The sequence below is a fragment of the Cetorhinus maximus genome, chromosome 12, assembly GCF_964194155.1.
Source record: "Cetorhinus maximus chromosome 12, sCetMax3.hap1.1, whole genome shotgun sequence".
NCBI classification, from domain to species: Eukaryota; Metazoa; Chordata; class Chondrichthyes; order Lamniformes; family Cetorhinidae; genus Cetorhinus; species Cetorhinus maximus.
This window is the reverse complement of record NC_135890.1, coordinates 86693895-86710964: the sequence shown is the minus strand read 5'-3', so window position 1 is coordinate 86710964 and position 17070 is coordinate 86693895. Positions and strand designations below refer to the sequence as shown.

Below are 17070 nucleotides of genomic sequence, written 5' to 3'. Positions count from 1 at the left end.
GACCAAAAATTGGATTCCGCCGGCGTGAAACAGTTCGGAATTTTACCCTCACCACTTTCACGGTGGGCTGATGGCGGGTTGGGTTTCCCGCTAACCCATGTCAGGAAAGCCATTTGCATGCGTTTCTATGCCATGATTGCTCATTAAAAACGCTATTCACTGGAATTATGTTTCCCCTCTCAATCTTGCCAGTGGGAAATTAGACTGGTCTCAATCATGTTTGGAAATGAGTGGCATGCAGCTCACCGCTCGTGACTTCAAGATGAGAGCAACATTCAGAGCTTACCTGCAACAGCGCTGCTCCGGTTTCTCAGCAATGCCAGTGTAACGCCACACTGGTGGGTGTGTAGGGTTGGTCTGCTCATGGTGGCTCCTCTGTACACCAGGAGGACAGCACCCAGTGTGTGCAGCGGGTCTCAGGTAAGGCTGCACTCTGAAACAGAAACCAGCATTGCAACCGGGGTGGGTGGTGGGGGAAGTATGTCAGAGATATAGGGGTCAATGGGGTATGGTGCAGTTTGATGGGGCGGGGGGAATGATGACAGGCAGAGAGGAGACCGAGGGTGGGGAAGCTGGAGCCTGATATGGAAGACAAGAATGCAGACACAGAAGGGGATAGATGGGAATCGAATTGTATGAGTGGGAGGGATGCACACAGATTCCACAATGGGAGGTGGAGCGGTTTGGAGGTTGTGTTAGTGTGGCACAAGACAGATAGGTTGCACAGTGGCTCATGGAGGGGGGGAAAGGGAGACTGTGTTGTGAACAGTCATGAGGGAATGAGAGAGCACATTGAAAGACTGTCTTAGCCCCTGGCCTGGGGCCAAGAGGTTGGGGTGATAGATTAAAGGCAGTCCTTGAGAAGGTGCAATTGGAGCCACTGCCTTTTGGAGTGCTTTAGTAAGAGACTGAAGGAATCATTGGATTCACAATACAATTGCTCTATTTGAGCATTAACAGAGAGCTATGTGTTTTTCAGTCCATTTCGGAGTTTAACAGAGAGGTATGTAAGAATGGAAAATGCAGGCAACCATTAAGGAAGCACAGCTGCTGCATATCGGCCAGATCATCAATGGAAACCTCGAATAAGCTTTCTTTAATTGGCATGGAGAACGGGCCAAAGGGCATCCAGTCATTGCTGAAGTGTAAATTGAGCTTAATCAGTATACCAGAGATTGCAGGAATGTCCTTGGTAAGATGGACATGTCATGAATGTGCCCAAATCTTTTCCAACCTCACTGCAATTGAGATGTCAAGTATCAGGGTTGGCATCTTGCTTGCCTAGATCTATGAGTTTGCACCTCAGCTACAAGGCTGTTTCAGCAAAAAGCTAGTAGTGCAGACGCAGCCTAGGGCATGACAGTGGCTTTCTGTTCACAAGTAGGAAGTCTACTATATTTGCCCAGTATTCATTAATCTGTGGCATCTATCAGTCCTCAGAGATAAGGAGGATTGAATAATGAAGCCTGTGCTCAATCCTGCCTTCTTGATGGCAGTGATCTGATTGGGGAGAAGGTCCTGGCACCTAAAGCAGTTTCAAGAGGAGGCCAGGCCTGAGGCCCATGGTCCAGGGAAGTCCCAGCAACACCCAGAAGATAAGGAGGTTAGACCCATCCCATGGAGGAGACTTGCATGACCAAGGACCTACCAAAGAAGACTTTCCTATCTGGAGATGAGCAAAAGACAATGCCACATATGTCTACCCTTGTCAAGAGATGCAGTGGATCATATCTGCCACATTCTGTGGGAAGATCTAACACCCCATGGACTGGGAGAATGTCCTCTGCCAGCGCCCCTGAAGGTCACTGCAGTGCTCAATTTTTATGCCTGTGGATCATTCCAGAGACCTAAGTGGCATCTCACAGTCCTCAGCACATAAATATATCAAGGAGGTGACAGCAAGGCTCATCATTATGTGAAGTTCTCACACTTTATGAAGCTAGCCAGGCTGCTAGATTTCTGGCGTTTGCAGCCATCTCAAGCTTCTCTAGAGTACAAGGTTCAATCGATTGCCGACTTGTGGTTTTGAGAGCTCCATGGCAGAGGCCCTGATGTTCATTAACAGGAAAGGGTTCCATCCCTGAACATTCAACTGGTGTGTGATCATCAGAAGCACATCATGCATGTCTGTGCCAAGTCCCCTGGGAGTTCCCATGACTCATACATCCTGAATCACTCCCAGGTGCCTCACATACTCAAAAGACTTCAGCAATAACAGGGCTGTCTCTTTTGGGATAAGGAGCACCCGCTCAAACAATGGCTCATGATACCCATGCATCGTCCTCAGAGTGCCTCAGAGAAGAGATACAACATGGCATATAGGTCGACACGATCCATCATCGAGCAGACCATTGGCATCCTGAAGATGCACTTCTGATGTTTGGACAGCTCAGGTGGGGCTCTGCAGTACTCTCCACAGAGGGTCTCCAGCATAGCCATGGTCTGTTGGGTTCTTCACAACCGGGTGCTCCATTGCGGAGGATCCCTTGCCAGAGAGAGACATGGAGGAGGCTGAGACTTCCTCGGACGATGAAGAGCAGGAAGGGCAGAAAGTTGAAGAGGGAGATGATGGGCAGCTTCCATGTGAGGACGCCATCGAAGAAGCATGATGTGGATGACGTGCTCATGCCGCATTGATAGCCACATGATTCCAGGAGGAGAAAGGTGCAGGCAACGGGACATGACTACATTCCTTCTGTTCCTTAGTACTATGTCAATGCACTGAAAGGCCTTTCAACCAGTAACATCAAGGGCAATCTCACCATTCGGACTTGCCCTTTCAACCCTCATGATTCACTAGGCCCTAATCTTTGGAAAGGTCAGCGGCGAACCCTGTATCCATATACTCTGGGAAGCAACAGCCAGTACAACAGTGCAAGCGCTGCATCAAAGGACTGATAGAGTCGCCACCACCTTAATGAGAAACTTTTAGCAGACAGTGAGATGTGCGTATGGTTGGGGAAACCATCATGGCTGGAGGTCTTGTGCTTTGGCACTACCAATGAAGGCGGCCTTCTCATTTTGAGAAACAAATACAGATAACCCTCCAGGGCTATTGAGCATGCTGTCTTGTAAGGAGTAGAGGTTACTCACGCATTTTGCAAACATTTCCAGTAAAGAGATTGGCATATTTCCCTGACATAACACAAGGGTCTAGTAATATCATGAGTCAGCTACACATTACATGAATGTGAGACTCACAAAGAGGCGATCACTGAGTGGGAGCATGGCTCAGCCTCACAATAAGAGGGCACATTAATACATATGCACAACGCTTTTAAATGACAACACCATTCTTATGAACAGCAAATGTATTTACAAAGGTGCATGGTTTATAGTGATTGAACACCCATGGCCCAGAAGTGATGTCTAAGTTTCTTCATTTTTCTAATCCTACTGCTACGTCCTGGTGCATCCCTGACATCCGCTGCAGAGGTGGAGGCAGCCTGCTGACTGCTAAGCCCTGTTGTCTTTGATGATTTTGGCAGGCATCCTCAAGAGGGCTGAGACCTGGAGAGCCCTGGCCTGCTTTAGGTCTCCTGCTGTGGGGTAGGTGCACCCTCTTCAGTGTTATGACATAGCTGATGGTAAATGCTGAGCTGCCCAAATCCCAGAGAGAAACTTGAAACAGCTGCCAAAACGTTTTTTGCAATTTGTATAGTATGAGGAGAGGTTTTGAAATAAGGAAATTATATCCCTGACTACTTGTGATGATTCTATAGAAGAGTTTATTGAAAGAATAAAGCAAAAAAAACACAATTACACTTAAACACAAGAATGGCTTCACATAGTAAATAGTACTTTAAAATGGTTCCACAAGACCTTAATGACACTACCCCCAAAGCTAACCTTACCCTTTTCGGTTCAGCAACTATAGATTTTCAAAATCTATAGAATTCCAGTAATTTTTACCACACAGTGCCTTTTTTCCTTGGGGTGTCCTCTGAGGCTGACAGCACCTGGGTCTTCAGATCTGGCCTTGCTCCCCTGTCTTCTGAGAGTTCTGACCAGCTATCCTGCTGTCTTCTGGGAGATCTACACAGCTACCCCCTGCATAGTGTTTCCTTAAATGCGTTCCTTCCCTTTGATCACTCTATTGTCTCAATCTGTCTCTCTAGAAATGCTTTCGTCCCAGGCCTGATTCGATTCCTCTTTACTTTAGCTCTTAGGTTTTTTTAAAAAATAAACTTACCCTATCTTTAACTTATTTACTTATTTTTTTACAACCTGCATATATCCCCCTTAGAACTAAAACAACTCAACTCAAAACTACTCCTGTTATTGTTTTATGTAAAACTTTGATTGAAGTTCCTCGTGGTTCATTAACACATCACCGCCACTTCTTACTGTTGGCTTTAGACTCTTGCAATCACTCTGGCTCTTACTCCAATTACCATATTTACAAACCCCCAACAGCCTGTCTTCCAGTATATAGAAATATGACAGAGTTATTAACAGAAGGAAAATATTACAATTTCTTGTTTTCTTGACATCAGCTTGTACAGCTGGAGATGATGGCATCACAGGCAGAGTGGATTGGCATTGGCTGGACACTCTCAGAGTCACCTGGGTGGATGGCTGGGGCCTCCAGCTGCTGGTCTTCCTCACTATGAGTTCCCCCTACCTGACTCCCTGAGGAGAAGGGGCTCCTGAAGGGAGGTCAGGGTACCTCACGCACCCGGAATGATCCTGAAGGGAGGTCAAGGTACCTCACACACCCGGAATGCGATGAGAATGGATGGAGCAGAGGTTGGGAAGCATGCATGCCTGCTTTGTGTGCTGAGCCCTCCTAGGGGCAGAGGATGGAGTTTGTGCAGCATGGTAGATGAGATGCTGGTGATGTTAGCGTCTATGAGACAACCTGTGCTGATGTGTCCTCGTTAATATTGTGTGAGATTCCTGAGCAGTGTAACCCTTTCAGTGCATGATGCCATTGTGAGAATGTGAGATTGCAGTGAGCTGAAGGTTGACTTATCCTGGTGGAGCGGATGAGATCATTCATCTTCTTCCTACACTGGTTGGCATTTCTTGGGCAGGTGCTCAACGAGCTCACCTGCCTTGCAACCACCTTCCAGGATTGTGAGGTGAGGCTGGTGGGCCTCCTGGAGCCATCCCTCGGGTAGAGGATATCCCGGTGCTGATGGACTCTACGGATAAGGGCTTCAATGGAGTCATTACCGAACCTTGGTGCAGCTTTTTTCTTGGGCGCAGCCATTTTGAGATGATTCCTCCACACAGCTGGGCTGGAGAGAGTGAAATGCGTGCGTTCAGTTGGCGTTCAAATCTGGTTCCTGGACCTTCAACCCCATTTGGTAACCGCGGAGTGGACGAATCAGTTCCTGTCCTGCCATGTGATTCAGAGAGCTACTTGTCGATGCATAATTAATTAGCATCCGAGCACAAAATCAGGCACGAGTGCCCGCCATGCTGCCCAGTGGGAAACGCACTGCGAAACCTGCCCACCACCGCACTTAGTCTCCAAAATGGAAAATTCCGCTCAAAGAATCACACCTTTATTATTTTACAGACATGCTCAATATAGCAGCAATGAATAACATGTTGCCTTCTCTAGTGAATCCTTGAACATGGATATGCTGCAGCAACTATTGTCAATGGTAACAAGAAACAAAACAGTGACCTCTGTTGTTAGAAAATAATGATACAATGTTATGCTGGGCAGATAGCAGTGGTTATTAGTACCCAATAATACTACTAAAGCCCTAAATTACCAGAATACTCTCAGTAAAAGTAAAGTGCTGGAAAACTGAAGTAAATATAGAGCAAAACTGCCCAATGCTACTTTTACTGGAAATCGGGTTCCAGAATGTCCTGAGATTAAATGTTTTGGTTTCAAACTCCACTTGAGGATTTGAGTGGATAATCTTGGCTGAAATCCCCAGTATTGTAATGGGGGAGTGATGTGCTGAGATATTAAACCATCTTCCTGCTTAAAGATGGACTTTATAGGCACTGTTCAAAGAAAATTAGTGAGTTCTCCTTGTGTCCTGACTAACCAATATCACTAAAAGTGAAATCCTCGATCAGTCATCGCATCATTTTTGGGGGTTCATATTATGTGCAAAATGGCTACTGTACTTGCTCACATAAAAGCAATCAAAGTAATTCATTGCATGAGCGTGCCTTGAGGCATTCCTGAGTGCCATGAAAAGGTGCCATATAGATAAAAATCTTTCGTTTTAGTTACTTATTGACACTGACTTTTTCACTAAAATTATCAATGGAAGCTTCAGCCCCAATACATGTTTTAAGGGCACTTTGACTGGGTTCACTGAACTGTTGGAAGCTAGCCAATCTCAATGTGAGTCAACAGAATGAGTGGCCAGCCTGGAACGGCTTTATGGGAAGAGACAATGTACTCACACCTGCTTTCATAATCTGTGGTAGGCTGTTGCCTTTTTCATTGCAAAACCCTGTAATATTGTGAGGGATTTGCACAATGAACATCATTTTGTATATCAGACTATAAATCCGACAGGGCCTTTGATTTGCAATCAAATTGTAGGGTCTGATAGAGTCCATTTTGAACTGTGTGAGATATCCTTTAGATCTGCACTGCTCAGTCATGGTAAAGTGAGAGTATCAAATTGCCAATTAGAGGGACTGGGATCAAGCAACAGCCTCAATTCAGTTACCCTTTATTAGTTCAATCATTTCTCAGCTAACTTACTGAGTAGGTAACCTCAGGATAGAAAGTTCCTCACATCAGTCAGTGGGTAGACGGGAAGGAAAACTTAGAACTGAAACTTGTCCCCGCCATATAAATTATGTCTGGTATCAGCTCAACGTCACTGGGAACATCCACAAAAACATCTGTGCTCCAAGCCATTCAGTCGGGGGAGGACATGTGGAGTTCGAAATGCAGAAAGGGATTTAAAAAGTTGGAAAGACTAGGAAGGGAAAAAAAAAGTGCAGACACTTTATTAATGTTAAAAAAAATGATGTTAGCTGACTGTCTCCTCCCCTCCCCACAAGTTAGACTGGGGGTAAGATTTCCTCAACTTGTGTGTAACAGTCACAAACCTGCACTTTTTAAATGAGTTTCAGATTTCACTGCACACAGTGTACAGGGGAAATCCTCCCCCAGTGACTTATATTGTTTGGTTTGCTTAAATGAAAGGCAGTGCCTGAAAATAAAAACTACGTCTACATTACACTATAAATGTACAGTTTATTCCAGAAGTGAGGAAGGGACAATAAAATCAAAAGCAAACCTCAAAATCACAAAAAACCTCTTTGTATTCAGTGTTTAATTTGAATTGTTAAAAATACAAAAACAATTACAATCAGTTTCATTTATGACAGTCAGGCAGGAGATAAATGCATAAATAATCTTGAAACCTGCTTCTAGAATCTGTTGCTGGATATATCAATGTTTTTGCACGTGGATCTCCTGTGTGTGTTATGAGATGCAAAATTGTAAGTTTGTTTCTCAGGAACAAATTCATGATTTCACTGGTTGCAGTGCAAATGAAATCTTCTCCTGCGGACTTTTGGAGTTCAGGGTGCAGCTGGTTGGTATGGCTGCTGGCACTGCCAGGCTTATATCTGCAGGTATCTGTGCAGTTTGTGGCATACCTTGCCACTGGCTACCTGCTACCTCGGAGTGAAGACATATTTTTCCCGCTGGCTTAGTTTTGTTTCATTTAGATAGGCTTTCTATAGGTGATTAACCCTGAGTGCAGCTGCTCAGATAAACTTTTACACCAGGTATCCACTTACTTGACATCCCTCTCAGTTTTCCGGTCAGGTTTTGCATTAATGTGAGAAGTGCTGCCCAGTTTAGACTTAATTGTATTCAAATTGGACTCCACTGATATTAATTTGATGGCCAACCCACACCAGCCACCAAAGGCACACTTGCCTTGCCAAACTGGCTGTGCAGGCTCCAAGATAGCAGGTAGCCAATGACAAGGTATGCCACAAACTGCACAGATATCTGTAGGTATCATGGCTATAAGCCTGATGTTGCCAGCATCCATACCAGCCAGTTGTACCCTGAATTCTTCTTTCCAAACCACTGCTTCCAACCGTACAGAAGTGCTGACCTATGGAGAGGGTGTCTTCCTATTTGGTAATGGTGATCTGCCTAAGGGCATGCCCCCTCTCATTTCTCCACGCCTCACAGCCCCTACGCTTTCTTCTTCAGTTGCTCGTAGGAGCCTCTGATTTTCAATTTCAATAAGCTGTCAGCAATATGACTTGTTTAAAGGATACATGAGGTGGTTTCCTGTTGCCTTCCTCATGTGTGCTTAAAGGAAACACAGGTCCTCTTCCCGAAGGATCCTCTGCCTGGAAGCAGCTGCTGTCCATCAAGGCTCTAGCTCTTCTGCCATCACCACTGGGAATTTGATACTTCCACTATTGGCCATGGCTTATAATCTTGAGCATGGGATCCTTACCTGGTCCTGGGGCAACTCTCAAACTGACAGGGTTGACCACCCCACCCCACCCCCGAGGTCTCAAATGAAGCTGCCACCTTCTTCCTGCTTGCTACCGCCTTGGTTCCACTCCACTCCAACATTTCCAACCATTAAAATCACAGTCAGAGTGTTGCGATATTCTTTCACAGACTTGGCTTTCTGCCTCCCCATTTGTTGTACTAAGCACTGGGTATTGTCAGGTACAGTTGTTACCCAAGCAAACGCTGCAAAGGCAGAAACATTAAAAATATTAACAGCCTTTCTAAAGGCGAGCAACATTTTGTTCCCACGTATGGTCAGTTATCTCTAAGTGGTAGTAGCCCTTTAAATTTATCTCACATGCCTTGTAAATAGTTAGATAGTGCTGTGAAATACTAGGGTGATTTTAACACTAGCAGCTTAGTGCAAACTGAGCAGTCAAAATCACCCAGATTTCTTACCTTGGGAATGGGTACAATGTTAGCCAGCAGAATTTAAATGAGGTCTAGGAGATAAAATGCTCAAGCCCCATTTCAAGAGCAACAGGTGGGTTTACCATTGGTCACCCGGATTTAAAATTGACCGTGTCTCCCCACCTCACCCACCTTTGCTGGGGACCAAGTGGGGTCAGCAAAGTAATGTTAGGAGGTGGGTACTACTAATGCAATGCCTGAATAATATCTGATTGGAGGCCTGGTCAGAAAACATATCTCTTGACAACAGATTACTTATTGGATATAATAATACACTGATTCCACCGCCCCCCTGCCCACAAAAAAAAGAGTTGTGTTCATTAACCACATCCAAGGTTCAGCTTGTTAATGTTATGGTAATTGTACTGTTAATGTTAATTGATATTGATTGATTAAGTACCCTGAGCACATAAAGAGAGACTCCTTCCACAGCCGGTGGACACCTTGGGGGTGCATTTGTCACCCCCAGGGAATGATATTTTGATTTAGTTAGCTAAGTTTCCATTGACATTTTTGTTATTAGTTACAGTGCCCCACAAGGGGCTGTCATTTATTAGTTTATTTCATTGGCTTTTTGTTTTTATTAAAAGAGAATATAATATAAGCGTTCTTGGACCTGGCTAAGGTGGCCATTAACAGGACCAGGCAGTGGGCAGTCAAGGGGGTCATCCGGCCTGATTGTCTGCCCCTCCTTCACGGTTACGTTTGGAGTTGGGTGACCCTGGAGAGGGAGCGCGCAGTGTCCACTGGTACACTTGAGGCCTGCTGTGAAAGGTTGGCACCACGGGGGCTGGAGTGCATCGTCAGCCACAGTAACAACATTTTAACTTAATTATATAAGCTTCTATTTAAAGTTTTGTTTTTTTGTTACAGTGCCCCTTTAAGGGGCTGTCAATTTGTTAATTAGTTTATTAGTTAATTTGCTTATTTAATTTTCACTCAAAAGTATAAAGAGGGACTGCTGTGACACTGGTTTAGTAGGGAGAAGGCAGACCTATGTAATGCTGCATTCTGTAAACAAAGGAACTATCTAGAAAATGATTTGAATCTAGTTTCATACTTCACCATTGGGATCCATTTATCAAGCTAAGTTATTCATGCAAACAAGAAATGCAAACAAACTCACCAATTAGCTCAACAAGTAGCACAGAGGTTCAGTTGCTTGCTTCGCTCTACCATTTCATGCAGAAGCTGACATCCATGTGTAACAGATTTCCACTACTTGCATCGAGTTGGTGAGCTAATGGAGATGAATTCTCTTGTTCAACCCCAGTAAATTTAATGGAAGTCCCATTTACACGAGTGACTGCAAGTTGCTGAGGGCCACATAAGGACGTTTACAGGCCAGACGGGTTGCACCTAAACAGAGCCGGACTGAGTTCCTTGTGTGGAGTTTCGCTAGTGCTGTTGGGGAAGGTTTAATCTAACTTGGCAGGAATGTGGAAACCTGAAGATAAAATTAGAGAAGGACACCAAGGTGCACAGAATACTGGGAGAGATAGATAGCACTAGAATAGGGAATAGTAAGTTGATAGGTGGGGTCAGAGTAAGGGAGAAAGTAATAAAGTCTAAATTAGAATTATTGCGCACATATATGTGAATGAATGAAGTGTGGTAAATAAGATTGGTAAGTTGCAGGTGCAGATTGCCATGTGGTACCATATGATGTTGTGGTTATAACAGAGACCTGGCTCAAAGAAGGTCAAGGCTGCGTGTTCAATTTTCTGCATACAAAGTATTCAGGAAAGATAGGAAATGAAGAAAAGGGGGAGGAGTGGCGGTATTGATTAAGGATAGCATTGTAGTGGTGGAAAAGGAAGATGCCTCAGAGGAGTCAAGGACAGAATCTATTTGGCTAGAGCTAAGGAACAAAAAAGTGCAATTACATTGCTCGGTGTAATCTATAGGCACCAACTAGTGGGAAGCATGTAGAGGAACAAATTTGCAAGGAAATTACAGAGGTGCAAAAATTATGGAGTACTTATAATGGGGGACTTTCATTATCTGAATACAGAATGGGATAGTAGTAATGTAAGGGACAGAGAGGTGGGAAGTGTTCCTAGACTGTGTTCACAAAAATTTCCACAGCAGTATGTTTCCAGTCCAACAAGGAAGGAGGCACTGCTAGACCTGGTTCTTGGGAATGAGGTGGGCCAAGTAGGTCAAGCGTCAGTAGGAGGACATTTAGGTGACAGTGATCATTGCATCATAAGGTTTAGGCTGACTATGGAAAAGGATAAAGAGCAATCCAGAGGAAGAATAATTAACTGGGGTAAGCACTGATCTGGGCTAAATAAATTGGAGCCAAAGGTAGGCAGGAAAAACTGTAACTGAACAAGGGGCTACCTTGAAGGAAGTGTTCAGTAACAGTCAAGGTATATTCCCTCAAAAGAGAAAGTTAGGATAAACAAGTCCGGAGCTCCCTGGGTGAAAAAAAGAGATAGATATTAAGATAAAGAAGAAAAAGTGTGCTTATGACAGATATCAGGTAGAAAATACAAATGAGAATCAGCCTGAATATAGAAAGTCTTCTATAGGCGCATAAATAATAAAAAGGTGGTAAACAGAGGAGTAGGGCCAATTAGGGACCAAAAAAGGGATTTACTGATGGAGGCAGAGAGCATAGCTGAAGTATTAAACGAATACTCTGCATTTGTCTTTACCAATGAAGAAGATGCTACCCAGGTCATTGTGAAAGAGGAGAGAATTCAGACACTGGAAGGATTTACAATTGATAATGAGCAGGTATCAGAGAGGCTATCTGTAATTGAAGTCGATAAGGCACCAGGACTGGATGAGAAGGACCCAAGGGGGAAGTGAAAGTGGAAATTGCAGAGGCACTGGCCATTATTTTTCAGCCTTCCTTAGATTCAGGGGTGGTGCCAGGGGACTGGAGAATTGCAAACATTACACCCTTGCTCAAAAAAGGGAGTAAAGATAAGCCCAGCAAATACAAGCCAGTCAGTTTGACTTCAGTTGTGGGGAAACTTTTAAAAATAATGATTCAGGACAACGTTATAGTCACATGTACAAATGTGGGTTAATTAAAGAAAGCCAGCGTGTTTAACAAACTTCCTGGAGTTTTTTTGATGGGATAACAGAGAGAATTGATGAGGACAATGCTGTTGATGTGGTGTACATGGACTTCCAAAAGGCATTTGACAGTAGTGTCGCACAACAGACTTATAAGCAAAGTTATAACTTATGGAATAAAAGGGACATTAGCAACATGGATACAAAATTGGTTGAGTGACAAGAAACAGAGTTGTGGTTAATGGATGTTTTTCAGACTGGAGTAAGGTTTATAGTGGAGTTCCCTGGGGGTCAGTGTTGGGATCCTTGCTTTTCCTGATATATATTAATGACCTAGATCTTGGTGTACAGGGCACAATTTCAAAATTTGCTGATGATACGAAACTTGGAGGCGTTCCACTGTGAGAAGGATAGTGTAGAACTTCAAAGAGACATAGACAAGTTAGTGGAATGGGCAGGCAGGTGCCAGATGCAATTCAATGTGGAGAAATGTGAGGTGATTCATTTTGGTAAGAAGAACATGGAGAGACGATGTAAAATAAAGGGTACAACTCTAAAGGGGGTGCAGGAGCAGAGGGACCTGGGTGTATACGTGCTTAAGTCATGGAAGGTGGCAGGACATTTTGAGAGTGCAGTTATTGTCACTGGCTAGGCCAGCATTTATTGTCCATCCATAATTGCCCTTGAGAAAATAGCAGTCAGCTGCCTTCGTGAACTGCTGCAGACCGTGTGGTAAAAGTGCACCCACAGTGCTGTTAGCGAAGGAGTTCCAGGACTTTGACCCAGCAACCGTGAAGGAACGACGATATATTTCCAAGTCAGGGTGATGAGTGACTTGGAGGGGAACTTCCAGGTGGTGGTGTTTCCACGTACCTGCTGCCCTTGCCTTTCTAGATGGCAGTGGTCGTGGGTTTGGAAGGTGCTGCCTAAGGATGCTTGGTGAGTTCCTGCAGTGCATCTTGTAGATGGTACACATTATTGCCATTGTGTTTCAGTGGTGGAGGGAGTGAATGTTTGTGGATGGGGTGTCAATCAAGTGGGCTGCTTTGTCCTGGATGATGTCAAGCTTCTTGAGTGTTGTTGGAGCTGCACACATCCAGGCAAGTGGAGAGTATTCCATCACACTCCTGACTTATGCCTTTTAGATGGTGGACAGGCTTTGGGGAGGTGAGTTACTCATTGCAGGATTCCTAGCCTCTGACCTGTTCTTGTAGCCAGCCACAGTATTTATATGGCTAGTCCAGTTCAGTTTCTGGTTAATGGTAATCCCCAGGATGTTGATAGTGATGGTAATGCCACTGAATGTCAAGGGGCTATGGTTAAATTCTCTCTTGTTGGAGATGCTCATTGCCTGGGCACTTGTGTGGCGTGAATGTTACTTGCACTTGTCAGCCCAAGCCTGGATATTGTCCAGGTCTTGTTGCATTTGGACATGGACTGCCCTGCTAATTGCAGCATAGAGTAAGTGAGCAAGCAGGTGATGTTGAACTTGTGTAAGACACCAGTTTGGCCTCAGCTGGTGCATTGCGTCCAGTTCTAGGTGCTGCACTTTAGGAAGGGCATGAAGGTACTGGAGAGAGTGCAGAAATGATTCACGAGAATGGTTCCAGGAATGAGGAACTTCAGGTATGAAGACAGGCTGGAGAGGTTAGGACTGTTTTCCTTGAAGAGAAGGCTGAGAACAGATCTAATAGAGGTATTCAAAATCATGAGGGGTCTGGACATAATAGGAAGAAACTTTTCCCACTCATGAAAGGATCAGGGTTGAGTGGGCAAAGAGTTAAAGTAATTGGCAAAAGAAGCAAAAGCGATAGTAGAAAAACTTTTCAAACAGCGGGTGGTCAAGATCTAGAATGCAGAGTGTGGTGGAGGCAGGTTCAATCGAGGCATTCAAGACTGTTAGACAGTAATTTGAAAAGCAGCAAATGTGCAGTGTTGCAGGGAGAAGGCAGTAGAATTTCACTAGGTGAATTGCTCATTTGGAGAGCCAGTGCAGACATGATGGGCTGAATGGCCTCCTGCTGCATTGTAACAATTCTGCAATTCTGTGATGCTCTCCTCATAACCTCACTGCCAAATTCAGCAAAGGAATGAGAGAGAAGCTCAGAGTAAACTCACCAGTGTTCTTGTGGCTCAATAGGTGGCACTTCTGAACTAGAAACTCCGGGTTCAATTCCCAGGACTTGTTGGCCACAGAAGGAGTGTTTGTGCTGCTGTTCAACAGGCTGATAGTCAGCCTGCTGATCCTTCCAACAACTCCCAAAGGGCAAAAGAAGTGTGTGTGAAGATACAAAACAAACTAGTAACCTCGCCCCCCCCCCCAATGTCTCACTAACAGCAATGTAACCTCATTCTTTCATCTTCTCTCCTACAAGTCCTAACCCAAATATTCAAATCTTCACAGAATCAAACACAAAAATCCACAGCTCTTCCAAAGCTTTATATACTTAAAATCTGCTTCAGTTCTAAAGCAGGGACCTGAACGAAAGCGGCTGCTTATTTATTGCCTTGCATTTTAGCTTCCGTAGTTGCCAAGCTGGTTAGAAGGCCAAATATCATGTTACAGTACTTTGCCGCACAACTGCACTCTGGAGATGGAAGATTTTGTGCTGCAACAGACTTACAGCAGGCAAATTGTAATGTTTACACACTACAGCTATTCAGTACAAACTCAACTTAGTTGCACCAATGCAGATGGAGTAACTGACCACTCTGCCAGTTATGCAGAGGAGATAAAAAAAACACACAGGAATTCATGGCTCGTTCATACAGTCTCCTAGCCAAAAGGCACAGCACAGAGACAAGCATCCATGAAGTACTGGATAGTGGTGCAATTGGTTAAACGCTAATAAGAAAAAGCATTGGCTAGAGTTCCAACTTTATGACTTCAGCAATGAGGAGCTCTGCTTAAATATTGCTTAATTGCTATGGAAAAATTGAAATAAATTCCACATCACAGTACCATTCTCTGAAAGTTGACATTATATTCAGTAGTTATGAGGAAAATAACTGAGGTTAATTTTTCACTTTACAGCATGCAACAGATGTTGGGCCCCATTGCTGGCGTTACTTTATGTCAGGCTCTACAAATCAGGTACTCCCATTGGAGTGCCAAACCCAGGCAACTGGCAAGGAGGCTATGATGAGGGGGAAGGCCAATCTGGAGGAGACTCAACAAGCTCCATTGACATCCTCTTACACAAATTTCCCCAACTACTTTTGTTGATGACTCGATTGACCCATCTAGTGCAATGAATTTAAAAATAACAACCATGTCCCAAAAGACAAAGGAGGTTTGACATATGTTCAAAATATAGGAAGCAAAATAATTAAGGAGAGGGAGTGGAAGGAGGAAGCCATCCAGTCATTGGGTTCATCCCTTATTAATTTAATTATCTATTTCTGGAAAGGAGATTAACTTTGACGAGAAACAAAACCTCTTTAAGGGAAACAGACTGAAAGATAAGGGAAGAGGGGAAGGGATGCTGATTGCGGGTGACAGAGTTTCTGGCCTCTCACAACCTGCACGTTGGGGAAATGGGTTGGAAGAGAGGAACTGACTGGAGGGTTAAGGGTGGGATAAGTGACAGCAAAGCAACAGTGATGTGAGTTGGAAGAGGGTGAACAGGTAGTTCAAAAGGGACTGTACAGTACAAGTGACAAGACCGAGAGGATTGTTGGAGGTGGAATGGTAAAAGAGTAAGAGACGTAATGGAAGCATAAGGGTGAGAGGAATCATCAGTGTTTAAGGGAGGAGTTCAGAAGAGAGTGCTGAGGGCCATATTCTCCCCACAGCCACAGGACAAATGAAGCCTGCAGCCATTGGTAATTCCTTCCTCACCCCCTCCAACTAAAATGTAAGAAAATTACATAGAGGCAAAAAGAGCCAGGGAAAGAGAAAAGGAGGTAAAGAATGAGAAGAAAGAGAAAGAAACAGAGAAATAACAACATGAAAACAGCAAAGACAGAGTAAACAGAGAGACCGTGGTGGTAAAATGCAATGTTGGTGGGAGTGTAAAATGAACTCTCGTGAAGTCATCCATGGAATGTGAATCAACGATCATGCCTAGAACAGGATAGAACAAAGTACTTTCTAAATGGTGAACAACCGAGAAACAGTGGAGATCCAAAGAAACTTGGGGGTCTGGGTATGCAGATCATTAAAATGTCATGAACAGGTGGAGAAAATAATCAAAAAGACTAAAAGAACACTGGTCTTTTTTTAAAATGGCTAGAATACAAAGGGTAGAAGTTACGCTTCAGTTAGACAAAGCCCTGCAGGTTAGACAACACCTGGAGTATTCTGGGCAATTTTGGGAACTACAACTTAGAAAAGACACATTGGCCTTGGCGGGAGTGCAGCCTTAATTTACCAGAATTAATGAAAACTGGACTCCAAGGGTTAAATTGAGGAGAGATTACACAAACTATACTTATACTCCCTGGAATTTAGAAGGCTATCAAAGTTTTCCAGATATTAAGGAGAACAAATAGGGTTGACAGGGAGAATCTATTTCCGCCGGTTGGGGAGCCTAGGACTAGGGAGCATAGTCTAAAAATTAGAACCAGACCTTGACCATGACCTCCTAACTGTGAAGGTCGTACCTTGCTCCTACAATCTTCCAGCTTTCAAAACTCAAATTTGTCATCAAATTAGAGAAAAAAAAATCACTTTTTTTATGTACTTCTAATTTTCTCATTGTTTTCCCTCCTGGTGGTGCCCTGCACTGTAGGCCTTGGGCCCTTAAGTTAAGCTTCTCAATTGAAAAGAAGGCTCTTATGTTTTGAATGTGGCTTGTGTTTTTAAGTGGCTGTCTCTGTTCAAATTGCAAACTTTCTAGTCAGTTGAAAGTTGAAAAATCATATTTTCAAAAAGAATAAGGGGGCATGGCCTCGTGACAAAACAAATTTCTATATTGAGGGTGCTATAAAAATTCATGTTACTGCTCTGTTCATTCCATGGACGAAATTTTACGGCAGTGGGATTTTACATTCCCACCAAAGCCAATGGGGTTTAGAACGTCTCGCCGAATTTTACGGCCCCGTCCCCACCGAAATGGGGCCGTAAAATTCTGCCCCATGAGTTTGGAAAACAAATTAAAGATGAGCTTTGCAAACACAAAGCCTTTCTCATGAATGAAAAG

General features: G+C 44.0%; 1 long non-coding RNA gene across 2 annotated transcripts in view; it reads left to right on the top strand.

Annotated features, from left to right (window-relative positions):
- Positions 1-17070, top strand: part of LOC144687657 (uncharacterized) — a 109971-nt gene that overhangs the window by 39750 nt on the left and 53151 nt on the right. The gene's annotated exons all lie outside the window — the stretch shown is intronic.